General features: G+C 40.7%; 1 protein-coding gene across 2 annotated transcripts in view; it reads right to left on the bottom strand.

Annotated features, from left to right (window-relative positions):
- Window positions 1–6,817, bottom strand: part of LOC126278699 (ornithine decarboxylase-like) — a 117,828-nt gene extending 111,011 nt beyond the window's left edge. For both annotated transcript variants that reach the window (XM_049978970.1, XM_049978968.1), the window contains exon 1: window positions 6,674–6,817. The gene's annotated coding sequence lies outside the window, so the exon portion shown is untranslated. The remainder of the gene's footprint in view (window positions 1–6,673) is intronic.
- Window positions 6,818–14,070: the final 7,253 nt, after the last annotated feature.

Below are 14,070 nucleotides of genomic sequence, written 5' to 3' on the forward strand. Positions count from 1 at the left end.
CAGTCTTGACACTGTCGTTCGCGGAATACTGGAGTTCCTATCGATTTCCGAAATGGAATGTCCCATGTGTCTAGCTTCAACTAACATTCCGCGTTCATAGTCTGTTAATTACCGTCGTGCGGTCATAATCACGTTGGGCGCATTTTCACATGAATCACCTGAGTACAAATAACATCTCTTCCAATGCACTGCCTCTTCATATCTAGCGTATGCGATATTACCCCCATCTGTATATCTGTATATCGCTATCTCACGACTTCTGTCTCCTCATGGGATGGTGGTAGTGACAGAATTATCATGCACTTTATCTCGAACATCCTTTCCTTAAAATTAACCGATATAATTTCGAGAGAATTTCGTTGTCTTTCTTTCATGAAAGAAAGTTAAGTTTCTACAAAACACAAGCAGTATGTTTGTTGTAATACACTTGTGTGATTATAAATGTTTGATCACTACAATAGTGGTATCATTATAGAAGCATTACGAAACTCTGTTAGTAGGCTTTTTAGGTTTTTATGTTGGTGACGCCACGTAGCGCTCTGTATTAAAATCGCTGGCTGCGCTTTGTGCAGTCTGTGGCTGGTTGGACTCACTGTTGGAAGTTTTTCGCTAGTGTTAGTGTAGTGTTCGACAGTTGGATGTGAACAGCCCGTAGCGTTAGGCAGTTGGAGGTGAGCCGCCAGCAGTGGTGGATGTGGGGGAGAGAAATGTCAGAGTTCTGAGATGTTAATACAAGCTCAAGATCTGGACGCGTGTCCGTCAGAAAAAGGAAATTTGTTAAACTGGATGTCACGAATATATATATCTTTCATTTGCTAACGATATGCCCAACAGTAGTTGGTGCCTTCAGTAGTTATAATCTTTCATTTAGCTGGCAGTATTGGCGCTCGCTGTGGTGCAGTAGTTCGAGTAACTGAAGGTTTTTGTCAGGTAAGTGATTCATGAAGGGCATAGGTTATTGTTAGTCAGAGCTATTCTTTTGTAGGGATTATTGAAAGTTAGACTGCGCTGCGCTAAAATATTGTGTGTCAGTTTAGTAACGATCAGAATAAGTAAAGAGGAAACTGTCTCAGTACGTTCAGTTTCACTCTGGAGTTTGAAAATCAAGTAACGTAGAAGTTTTACCAGAACCGTCATTCATTTCATTCAAAGGGGAAGTTTCATAACTTAAACACTGAGAAACGTAGCGCTCTATCATAGGTCCTTGACCGTGGTAGTGGCATGGGAGCCGCTCAAGTGCATGTCAACTTCTGTAGTGTATAGTGGTCCTTTGCTGTCATTTTTATGCAGAAGTCATGTTATGGAATAAGTTTCCTATTAGATAAAAATAATGACGGATGCCAAATTGGGATGTAACAGTTAGAGAAAGAAATGGTAAAAAAAGAAGTGCTGATCACAATAAACAAAGTACATTTCAAAATCAGGAAGACGAAATTTGTGTATGCATAAGCTGTGTATATCGAAGACTGTAGTTTTAATGGAACATTTGGTAATTGGGAGGAAACAGAGAAAGGCAATACCTCACAGAAAACTATAAGAGGAGATTGACAGGGTAATAATGTACTTGCTCTCCATTTCTCTGTGTGTGTACAAACGTTTTTTAGAAATGCAAAATTATTTCTAACTTAAAACATGGGATATTGCAGATTAGGTGTGTTGAGAAAAGCTGAATTTTAAGAGAAGTACATATGACAGTGATCAAAGCCAGAACATTCCTGGCTGCATGGAGTGCCGCTATAGCATGTGTCTGGGTACTTTTGATCAGATAACGTATGGAGAATGCAGACTGCACATCGCTAAGATGGAAACAACTTCACACATGCACACTTTTCGATACGTTTTGTAATGGGTATGGTTTTGTTAAAATTATAGATCATTTTCAGAGTATCAGTGATACTACCTATGGCATGTGGAATAAGAGACGAGTCTTAACTAGTGTTGGGTGGAGTGGTGGGAGATTTATTTTTGTATGCTTGTGTGTTGGTGGTAGCGTCCCTAGAGTCACACTGTGCAGGAGTCATTAATTCCACAGCTGGTGGGTATGCCATCACTGTAGCGAGAGCACGACGACCACAATGAGAGGTGGTAGCAATGAGCGCACTACCCAGGTGGCGCTGCGGGCTGAGTGGCTGCTGTGCAGAGCAGACTGTAAGAGACGCCTTGCCGCATGGTTTTCTTGCTTTCAATGAAGAAGTTGCTGTTCGCGTCCTATCCTAGTTGTGGTTGTAGCAGCACAAGTGTGGTGAATAGTTTGAAGGTGGAATATCAGTATAAATTAGCAATGCTTTGTATTACTTGCAGTGTGTGTTTTTTAACGCAAAGTCCGCAGCTCGTGGTCGTGCGGTAGCGTTCTCGCTTCCCGCGCCCGGGTTCCCGGGTTCGATTCCCGGCGGGGTCAGAGATTTTCTCTGCCTCGTGATGACTGGGTGTTGTGTGATGTCCTTAGGTTAGTTAGGTTTAAGTAGTTCTAAGTTCTAGGGGACTAATGACCATAGATGTTAAGTCCCATAATCCTCAGAGCCATTTGAAATTTTTAACGCAAATACAAATCTGTGGAAAAGTTCTTACTTGCAATTTTTTACTTTACCGCTGCTTTTACATGTCCACAGTAATGCTATATTGTCAGACCCATCTGAGGCAGGATGATATCGATATCACTGTGTGTCAAACTATAGCCACTAAGATAAGGATATCTCAGAAAAACTACAGTCATATTGCGTCATAAATTACAGAAGTAAAGATAAAGATTACGTAAATACAGAGGTAAGTATGTGATGCAGGCACAGTATGTCACAAATCATAGCGATAAAGATGAAAGGACAAATATCTGATGGTCATATTGGATCATAATTTATGCTAATTAAGATTAGTCTGAATACATAAGACATATATTTTTGGGTCATAAATTAAAACCTTCAGCCACTTCGGCAGCCATATTTGATAGTGACATGAAAGGGGGCCGAAATTATTTAGTTAAGATAAGTATAGATCGGATGAACATCTGGCAACCACCTTGAGTCGTAAATTATATCAAAAAGGACAATAAACAAATTCGATAAGGACTAAATAGCAAATCTGTCTCGTAAGCAATAGGATAACACCCCAGTATCATAAATTAGATCCTCAATAATCACAGTATGGCCAAGCAAGTGGCCTCCTGGCCATAAAAATTATAGCATCATGGATGCTACATGCTTGCCTCTGCAGTACAGTTGCCCCTGAAGTAGGCAAATTGTTTGACACTGGCCCACTGTGCGCTTAGCCTGACTACTAAGATACCTTTTAACAGTGTAACTTGTATGTTACATGAGAAGACAACTCATCAGTAGGTAATAACATCTATTAAATCTTGACATGGAAGCAGTTGAAAACTGATAAACATTTATGTATGCAACTGAAAAGGAGAACACGATTTTGTGTGTGATGTGAAAGAAAAATCACACAACATACGTGGGTTCTATTAATGGTGACAGCACCAATTTAAACTGACGCGCCCGTTACTGAAATAGCATCAGATGAAAATAATATCAACAAGCTGTGAGCCACACAAGATTTGCTGCCTATCTATAAAAATTATAATAAAAAAGTGTTTATATATATAGTAGACCACACTTAATAGCGAAAACTGAGAAGTGGAAGTATACGATAACAGGAGCAAAAACCTACCAATAAATTCCAGTCCACAAATGAGTCGTTTGAAAGAGAACTGCGGATATGTGGTTATGACCTGCCGCTCACTTCAGTGTTAAATATTGTTCTAGTCGGCATGAATGGGTCTGAAACGAAAACTTTTCGATTAAGTTCCTGTCTGACGAGACCCAAATTTCACCCAAGGCATACCTCACCTTCAGCGATGTTATGCAATGTGCTAAACCCATGATGGGGCACATATACATTTTGCTGCTAATAAAGTCGACATCTAATGAGCTAATATGGCCGAAGAGGTACAGGCGAGCGCAGCCTTCGATTATAAGTTCCTCTAGATTTTTCTGTCTGGGTCGTCTCAGAACTTAAGAATACAGCACTCTCGTTGTCACTTTAGAACAATTGGAGCAGCGACGTATACAGTCTCACAATTTTTTGGAACATCATTCCATGAAAAATAGCGCTCTTTATAACTTATTTTATTGCACACAGTCATGATCGCATTTAATTTGTTTACTTTTATTTTTAGGTGATCGGTTTCGATCTTCTAAGAGATCATCTTTATCTCTTATAATCCTTGAAGGCCGTAGGAACCGTTGGCGTGGAGCAGTTCCATATGTGCAGGTTTGGAGAACGTTGCAGCAGTATTCTCCACGCCTCCACAGATGGAACTGCTCCACGCCATCGGTTACACGGTCGTCAAAGCATGTAAGCTCTGAAGATGATGTCCTAGAAGATCGAAAGCGTTCATCTAAAAATAAAAAGGAACAACTTAAATCCGATCACGGCTATGTGTATTGAAGTAAGTTATACACTCTTCTCACGATTTATGGTGGTCATCCTGTGGTGTCTGAAAGGATTCGTAACTCGCTGCAGAAACGAGTGTGGTAATTAAATACAAGTGCAACTTTAACAGGTACGATGTACAGTAAACTGCAACATGTAATGTGCCAATGTAGTATTGCATTTCTTGCTAAGGTAGGCCTTGGGTGAAATCTGAGCCCAGTTACATGGGAACTTAATCAAAAAATTTACGTTATCAGTACCTTTATACTATCTTGGACAATCTTTCATATTGAAGTTATAACACCCCACCCGTCTCTTATCTGGTTTTGGTGTGTGTTCACCCCAGGTAATTGACTAACAGTCAACAGAGAGTGCAAAACTGCCGCAATGTCCAATAACGCAAAGAAAATAATAAGGCCCTGTGACTCCTGATTGAACTTTGGTGGCAGTGTTGACATTAATTGATTCAGAATTGATCCCTTTTAATTAAAAAGGGGTGCACATTGATGTTATATTCAGTTATTGAACACCAGATGCAAATGTTGAACATAAAATTAATTAAGAAAGTGACTTGGGATTTCAACTACATGATCGAAAACAGATGCAGTCGATTAGCACAAATTTATTTTAACTCCCGACCTTACATCATCACATTACATGACTCTCCTATCAGGCAGTGGTAACAAATTGCGTTTAGGTGGAGTAAAGCGCGATAAATTAATTCCTATCGACTGACCCAGGCGTAATGCGAAGTGTGAGAAGAATTCCCCAATACATGGCCCATGAAATCCTCGTGGAAACGTGATCCAACAAATTAATGTGGCATAATTCAAGCCGGAGCAGGTGCAATATCACTGAATTCAGAGTGGCGGGGAGGCGTCGTTGTGAGGACGTCGGCCAGCCTCGTGGTGGTGCAAGGCTGCGCTCGTCTATTCACTCCTAGCTATCTTGCTCAGTACATAGCTGAACCAAAACTCTCCAATCTCAATCGTTCCATTTGCTAAGTCCTAAACTGCAGAGATGCTCACTCTCTCTCAGGCAACCTGAGTAAAGAACGCCATGTCCCCACTCTAGGGAAGCTGGGAACGGAAGACCCCTTCGGGGACTTCTGCCAGTCCGGTCTTCATCTCGGTTTCCCCTCCAGCAAAATCATTTACGTCAATTGCAGCGCAAGTCGCGTTAATTTTGCGTCACTTCCCAGCGCCAACCAATGCGTTTTCTGGGAAGTGAACAAATTCCCACAAAATTTCCCTTCCTCTCAACTTCTGCTATTTAGCTCCTCCCATGCCACCCGTCAAGGTTAGCGTCTGCACAAAACTCCAATTTTTCCGGAATTCTGACTCCCAGGAGAGTACTTCACATTCCTTGGCCCTATGTTCCCATCGGAGGCCGGCGTATTTCATTCTGTCGCTCTTCACCTGATTTACTTCCGACTCTGCAGACCGTGAATTCAGCGTGAAGTTGCTATAGTCACGAACACGCATATTTTGGCCTCTGTTGACTGCTCCACCATAGCTTTTGCGCAGCTCACTCACATGTTTCACTGAAAACGGGTCGATGGACATTTATCAACAGGCGTACAAGTTCTCCGTCTGCTTCACGGTACACCAGCATGAGGTCAACCACCCAATCACTGTCACTCATCTTAGGGAAGCTGGAGGCCGTGCCCCGTTACCGCTTTCTCAGAGCTTGAGCCGCCCTAAGCTGCCTATTGTCGCTTCCCTTCGCCGCTCCCCTGCCAGCCACGGTCAGTTCTGAATACTTCCCTGGGATAAACTAGCCTCCAGTAAATCGACGCGTTTCCACAAAGTTTTCATGTCGTGTGAATTACTTTAAAACCATCACCCAACATTAATTATTCCAATACGTCCATCTATACCCTCTACAAGATGCATTGTGCCTTGTCAGTCATTTTTGTACAGCCCTACTGTTCGCTCAACGTGAGTTAGGTGATCTTTAATGGCTTCATGTAAGGAACATAGTTCTTGCCATCTTACAAAGTCAGTGGTGATTCATAACCATCCTTGTATAATGGGAAGTTTTTCCTCCTATTGTAGTATACTTTCACCTGTGTTAGCTTTCGCTGCTAATTATGATACACCCTGTCACCCTGTACACGTTACATTTAGACACCTCTAGCGCTTTTCCCATCTCGGTGCCCTAAGCGGTGTTTGAACCCTTAACAGAACCCTGCCAGCATTTGTGGACGTCTATTAGATCGTATACGGAACTATTTACTAACCTGGCGAAGCAGAAACCAATCGTATTCCGTTAAGCTTGTTGCTGAAGTACACTGGCCTCTGTAATATCGAAGGTATTCGCCCACTTGAAGTGTGACGGCTTTCACCAACAGGCCATCTGCTAAGCGCCTCTCCTGATGTTTACTCTTCCAAAAGGGACCTCACTACCGAAGTCACCACTGGGGAAACGTGACCGAGCGTCACAAGTTCGGCTAATAGCTGTCGGTAAGCAATTTCCTCTCTCCCATTGGCTATCTAATCTGACGCCGGCAACGAGGTCAGCAAAACAGGTGTAAAGCCGACTGAGTCCTCAGGACTTGGCAACATGGGAACATAATTTCGCTGTCATTAGTGATAGTGTCAGTTCCAGAAAGGCCGCAGAACGTTTCAAGGGCCACTAGTTATTTCGTATTGATCCCTACTTGTCAAGTCATACAACGAGTCCCCTAATGTACAACAAAACAGTCAGACAATTCAAAAGAAACATACACGTCCACTATAAATCGCTTGCAATGTTGAAAATCTGGAACTGTTCTGGTTGTGATCTACAGTGCCAAGTCTGTTTTCTGTAGTTATGCCCATTCGTGGATATAAGCATTCAGCACATGTAAGTAGGGACACTATGGAGAGAGGAGTTTCGATATATGTTAAAAATAATCGTGGTGTGAGAAGCCTAGAAACTAAAACGTTTTGTGTAGAGCAACATACAGAAACACGTATGTGTGAGTTAGAACTAAATAATAGTACATTTATAGTTGCAGCTGTGTATAGGTCCCCACTGGGAAATTTTCAGCTACTCTGGAAAAACTTGAATTCTTTGTTGCGCTACCTGCCAGAGAGATGGAAGCAAATTATTATTTGTGGGATTTCAATATAGACTTCCTGAAAGAGCTCGAAAGAAAGGTTGACCTTGAAGTAATACTTGGTTCTTTCAATTTGACTTCAGTTATTGCTTTTCATACTCAGGTGGTACAGGAAAGCAGCACACTGATAGATAATGTTTTGTAGACCAAGATAAACTTATCAAGTAAAAACGTTTCCTGTTAAGAATGGTCTGTCTGATCATTGTGCACAGGTAGTTATAGTATATGACACAGATCCACACACTATCGCAAAATGGTCCTTCAAATTAATGTGTCCAATTAACGATTTAACATATGAAAACTTTAGAGTAAGCTTGCAGCAGTTAGACTGGTATGATGTGTACAGGGAACATGATGCTAATTTAAAATTTAACGTATTTCATGATACCTTCGTAAGTATATTTGAAAACAGTTTTCCTAAGAAAACAGTGAAATATAATTCTAAGAAACCATCTATAAAGCCATGGCTTACTAAAGAAATAAAAATATCTGGTAAAAAGAAAAGAGAAATGTATCTTGTAGGTAGGAGGAAACAATGAAACAATATAAAAACTACTGCACTGTATTAAGAAAAGTTATTAAAAAGTCTTGACGTGTGCGCGTTATATCTGAGATTAGCACATCTGACAGTAAAATTAAAACAATTTGGAATATTGTTGAAAGGGAAACAGGGCAACCGAGAGCACAGGAAGACTGTATTTCTATCAGACTCAATGAAAAGTTTGTGAACAAAAAGTCAGAATTTGAAGATATTTTTAATAATCGCTTTTTACGTGCTGTAGAGAAAATAGGATCCAGCTATTCATTAAAAAATGCAAGGCAGTATATGGAAGAGGCAACACATATGCAATTCGATAAAATTGAAATTTAACCTCCATCTCCTACTGCAATTAGGAAAATAATAAATTCACTCAAAGGTAAATGCTCACATGGAATTGATGACATTTCCATCAGAGTACTAAAAGCTTGTTCTCAACAGATAAGTAAGATTCTCAGCCATGTACATAGCAGCTCACTGGAACGGGCATTTTTCCAGGTAGACTGAAATACGTTATTGTTAAAACATTGCATCAAAAGGGGAAATGTCTGATGCTAACAACTACTGCGCAATCTCACTTCTGACAGCTTTGCCCAAAAGTTTTGAAAAAGTAATGTATTCGAAAGTAGCATCTCATATTTGTAAAAATGAAGTACTAAAAGAATGTCAGTTTGGTTCTCAGAAAGGCTTTGCAACAGAAAATGTTATATATGCTTTCACTGATCAAATATGAAATGTTTTGAATAAGCAAACATCATCCATTGGGATATTTTGTGATCTCTCAAAGGCTTTTGACTAGGTGAACCATGAAATTCTTCTAGATAAGCTTAATTATTGTGGTATGAGTGGGATAGTGCACAAATGGTTTAATTCATATTTAACTGGAAGAATGCAGAAGGTTGAAATTAAGAGTCCTCTAACTGGGGAAGTATCAAGAATTGTGTCCCACAGAGTTCAGTCTTGGGTCCCTTATTGTTCTTATTACATATTAATGACTTGCCACTCTATTTTTTATGAAAACGTAAAGCTAGTTATTTGTGCTCATGATACAATTACAGTAATCAAACCCAATAAACGAGCATCAGCTGAGCAAATCTAAAATAAGTATTAAGTGTTTCTCTGTAAAAGCACTCTCACTAAATTTTATGAAAACATAGTGTACACAATTCTGTACAGTAAATGGCATAACACCATTGATTAATATAGAGTATGAACAGAAGTCTGTTGGTAAAAAGGAATACTGAAAATTTCTGGGTGTGTGCATTGATAAGGAAGTGAACTGGAAGAAACAGATTGATGATCTGCTGAAACTGTTAGGTTCAGCTACTTCTGCTATTAGAGTTATTGCAAATTGTGGTGATAAACATATCAGTAAATTGGCCTATTATGCCTTTTTTCATTCACTGCTTTCATATGGCTTCATATTTTGGGGTAATTCATCACTAAGAGAAAAGTAACCATTGCACAAAAGCCCATAAACTGAATAATAGCTGGAGCCCACCCAAGATCATCTTGTAGACATTTATCTAAGGAACTCGTGATATTCATAATGCATAAGGTCACTTATGAAATTTGTTGTTTATAACCCATCCCACTTCAAAAATAACAGCGAAGTGCTTAGCTTCAACATTAGAAGAAAGGATGATCTTCACTATTCTGGATTACATCGACTTTGGCGCAAAAAGGGTGAATTATGTGGCCACAAAAATCTGTGGTCATGAGTGCAAAATAGACACATAGTCAACCAACATTTAAAAACAAGCTAAAAGAATTTCTGATTGACAAATCTTCTACTCGAAAGATGAATTTTTCGAAATGTGGAGATAGACGTAAAAAAAGAGTAAGAAAACTTATGTTAAAGTGACATGTTCCACATCATTACAAAATGTCGTATTCATGGTCTATGGAACGAGTTTTAATGTAACATATTGTAATAAAATGTGCAGGACTCTTCTTCTGTGTACAACTTCTGAATCTCACATTCATTTTAATCTGCTTAATGTGATTTTGGTGTGAAAAGGTTTTAAACCTGATTATGGCTGTAAGATGTGAAATAACAGACTGATCATGGAATGGAAGTTGGAGCTGGACACATGAAACATTCCCTTCAGAATTCAGTATTCCTCCATCCACAGTGTCAAGAGGGAGAACATCAAATTTCAGATATTACCTCTTATCTCACATGATGGGCAATGTAGTGGTCGATGGAAGTCACTTAATGACTGAGAGCGGCAGACTGAGTATAACTGTCAGTGCTAACAGACAAGCAACACTTCCTGAAATAACCATATAAGTCAAAGTGGAATGTACGACGAACGTATCCGTTAGGACAGTGTGGCAAAATTTGGCGTTAATGGGCTATGGCAGCCACGACCGATACGAGTGCCATTGCTAACAGCAAGACATCCTATCCTAGGCCCGTGGCTATATCAGTTGGCCCCTAGATGACCAGAAAACTGTGGCCTGGCCAGTGAGTCACGATTTCAGCTTGTAAGAGCTGATGATAGGGTTCAAGCGTGGTGCACACCCCAAAATGCCAAGGACCCAAGTTGACAACAATGCTCTGTGCTAACTGGTGGTGACCACATAATGGTGTGAGCTGTGTTTACATGGAAAAAAATTGGAGACTATTTGCACCCGTTCACGGACGAAATTTTTGTGGATGACAATGCACCATGTCACCTGGCCACAATTGTTTGCGACTGGCTTGAAGGCCGATCTGGATAATTTGAGTAATTGATTCGGCCACCAATCAAATATTTGTGGTACATAATCGAGAGGTCAGTTCGTGTACAAAATCCTACACTGGCAACACTTTTGCAATTAAGGACGACCTTAGTGGCAGCATTCCTCAATATTTCTGCAGGGGACTTCCGACTAATTGTGGAGTCCATGCCACGTCGAGCCGCTGCACTACGGTGGGCAAAATGAGATCCGGCACGATATTAGGAAGTATCTCATGACTTTTGTCAACCCAGTGTATACTCTTTTTCCAAGACACTATCTATTCCATTCAACTGTTACAAGACTTTTGCCCTCTTTGATAGAACTACACCGTCATCATCGAACCTCTTCTCCAGGAATTTCAATCCTCATTGGGAGTTTCTTATTGGCTTCCTTTATTGGTTGCTCAATCTTCAAATTGATAAGCTACAGCCACGTCTCACTCCCTACTCAACTACTAATTCCCTTTCATATCAAATGGTCACACATGTGTGAATTCCTAAGGCACCAAACGGCTGAGGTCACCAGTCCCTAGACTTACACACTACTTAAACTAACTTACGCTAAGGACAACACATACTCAGGTCCGAGGCAGGAGTCGAACCTCTGGCGGGAGGGCAGCGCCTTTCATATCCTTAGACTCTTACAAATGCAATAGGGTTTCTGTACAAGTTCTTAGTAGTCACTCGCTGCTACCATCACAATTTCAGAGAATAGAATTCAGTCACCATTGTCAAAAGTTTTCTCTAAATCTACGAATACTATAAATGAGAGTTTCCCCTTGTTTAAGATACGTTGTGTCATCAGTATTGTCTCATATGGTCCTACATTTACTTGCAATCAAAATTATCTCCACCGAGGTGGGCCTCTACCTGTTTTTCCACTACTCGGCAAATATTTCGTGTCAGTATTTAGCAACCATGACTTACTAAACTGAAGTTTCGGCAATGCTCAGCACTTACCGTCTTTGAAATAGGAGTTATTACATTCTTCATGAAATCTGGTGGTATTTTGTCAGGGTCATATATCTTGCATAAATGTTTTAATAGTTTCCACATGGTTGGCTATCCCAAGGATCTCAGTAGTTCTCAGGGAACGTCGGCTGCTCCAGGTGATTTGTTTTGATTTATGTCTTTCAGTGTTGTATCTTTCAGTGTTGTGTCACATTCATCTCACAGTGCTGGATCTCCCGACACATCTATATCTACATCTTCTTACCTTTCTACACACATCAAAAAAAGTTTTGAATCACCCCGGTTCCCAGAACTTCTGAAGACAGACGTTGATTGTGGATATTGTATCACAGACACAGTCCCTCTGACTGTTCAGAGATGTCACTAAACCCGCCCAAGGACGTAAACAATCATCCACGAGACGGAGGGGGTCCAACAGCCGATCAGTTCCAGTCATTCCACCAGCAAGGAGGTACACGGCTCGTGTTGTCTGTAGTTCAACCATGCCTAGACGGTTAATATCGCGGTTCGATCGCAATGGCATTGTTACTTTGTCCCAGGAAGGGAAGTGTTCAGGCGTCTCGGAGTGAAGTTTGGAGGCAACCCGGTCAGGCTGAACGCCTTACATACACTGTCCAGCGAATACAGCAAGGTGGAGGTTCCCTGCTGTTTTGGGGTGGCATTATGTGGGGCCGAGATACGCCGCTGGTGGTCATGGGAGGCGCCGTAACGGCTGTACGATACGTGAATGCCATCCTCCGACCGATAGTGCAACCATATAAGCAGCATACTGGCGAGGCATTCGTCTTCATGGACTACAATTCGCGCCACCATTCGTGCACATCTTGTGAATGACTTCCTTCAGGATAACAACATCGCTCGACTAGAGTGGCCAGCATGTTCTCCAGACATGAACCCTATCAAACATGCTTGAGATGGATTAAAAAGGGCTGTTTATGGACGACGTGACCCTCCAATCACTCTGAGGGATGTACGTCGAATCATCGTTGTGGAAAGGACAATCTTGACAAACAGTGCCTTGATGAACTTGTGGATAATATGCCACGACGAATACAGGCATGCATCAATCCAAGAGGACGTGCTACTTGGTATTAGAGATACTTGTGTGTACAGCAATCTGGATCACCACCTCTGAAGGTCTCGCTGTATGGTGATACAACATGCAATGTGTGGTTTTCGTGAGTAATAAAAAGAGCGGAAATGATGTTTATTTTGATCTCTATTCCAATTTTCTGTACAGGTTCCGGAACTATCGGAACCGAGGCGATGCAAAACATTTTTGAAGTGTGTAAAATGTTGTTTTCAAACTCGTTTTCCTTGTAATAGCTTTTTACATATTACTACAATTTTCCTTCTTTGCATAGTACTAGATTGCGATCTCAGTTCTAAAACATTTCAGACAAGCGATTCTTCCCCAGTGTTCTCTCTAATTTTCTAATAAGCACCGTATTTCTTTCCCTTAGTCACGCATCCGCCAATAGCTTTGCCATTTTATAGTCTCTGTAAGTCTCATTTTTAAACGTCGACATTACCTTTTACCTACTTCTTTTGGCGCATTTTTGTATTTTCTCCTTTAGTCAGTTAAATTCAGAGTCTCTTGTGTTATCCAAGTACTTCTACTGGCTCTCACCGTTTCGCCTGTTTGAGCCTCCGCTGCATTCACTAAATGGTACTCCATACGCTTCCCTCCTTTACCAAATTGATAATTCCTTGATGTGTCTATACAGTACCATTATTTTACTTTTATTGATGTTCATCTTCAGGACAAGTCCCGCATCATTTTTCCACACAAGTGACATATCATTTAGTGCCAGCTCTCTCCCACCCTCAGATATTAATTGAATTTCCTTGGGCTTTTACTAATTTTAATCGTGTCACAAATATGACAGTCGTCCGTAACTGATTGGTAGCATTTACGTTTGCTCATGGGGTACCTGGGTTCCATTGCAGGTGACAGCATCAGTTTAAACTGACAAGACTGACACTGAAATGACATCAGGTGAAAATTTTTGCACTGAGCTATGACTCATATTAAATTTATTTTTATTTATAGACATTACCTTATTATGTGCACAGCGTCCGCAGATCAGTTGTTTGCGAGTAAATATCGATAGTATGGTAACTACCTCCAGTGAATTCAGAATGAAATACGCTCCTAGTTAGTAGCAGCGTATTTGAAATGTAAACTTTTCGATTGAGTCTTCTATTACTTGAGATCAAATTTTATCCATGAACTACCTTACCTTGCTCAACAGTGAGAAGGTGGTACATGTATGACGAGGCACATACACATTTATTGT

The sequence above is a fragment of the Schistocerca gregaria genome, chromosome 6 (genome assembly GCF_023897955.1).
Source record: "Schistocerca gregaria isolate iqSchGreg1 chromosome 6, iqSchGreg1.2, whole genome shotgun sequence".
Classification (NCBI taxonomy): domain Eukaryota; kingdom Metazoa; phylum Arthropoda; class Insecta; order Orthoptera; family Acrididae; genus Schistocerca; species Schistocerca gregaria.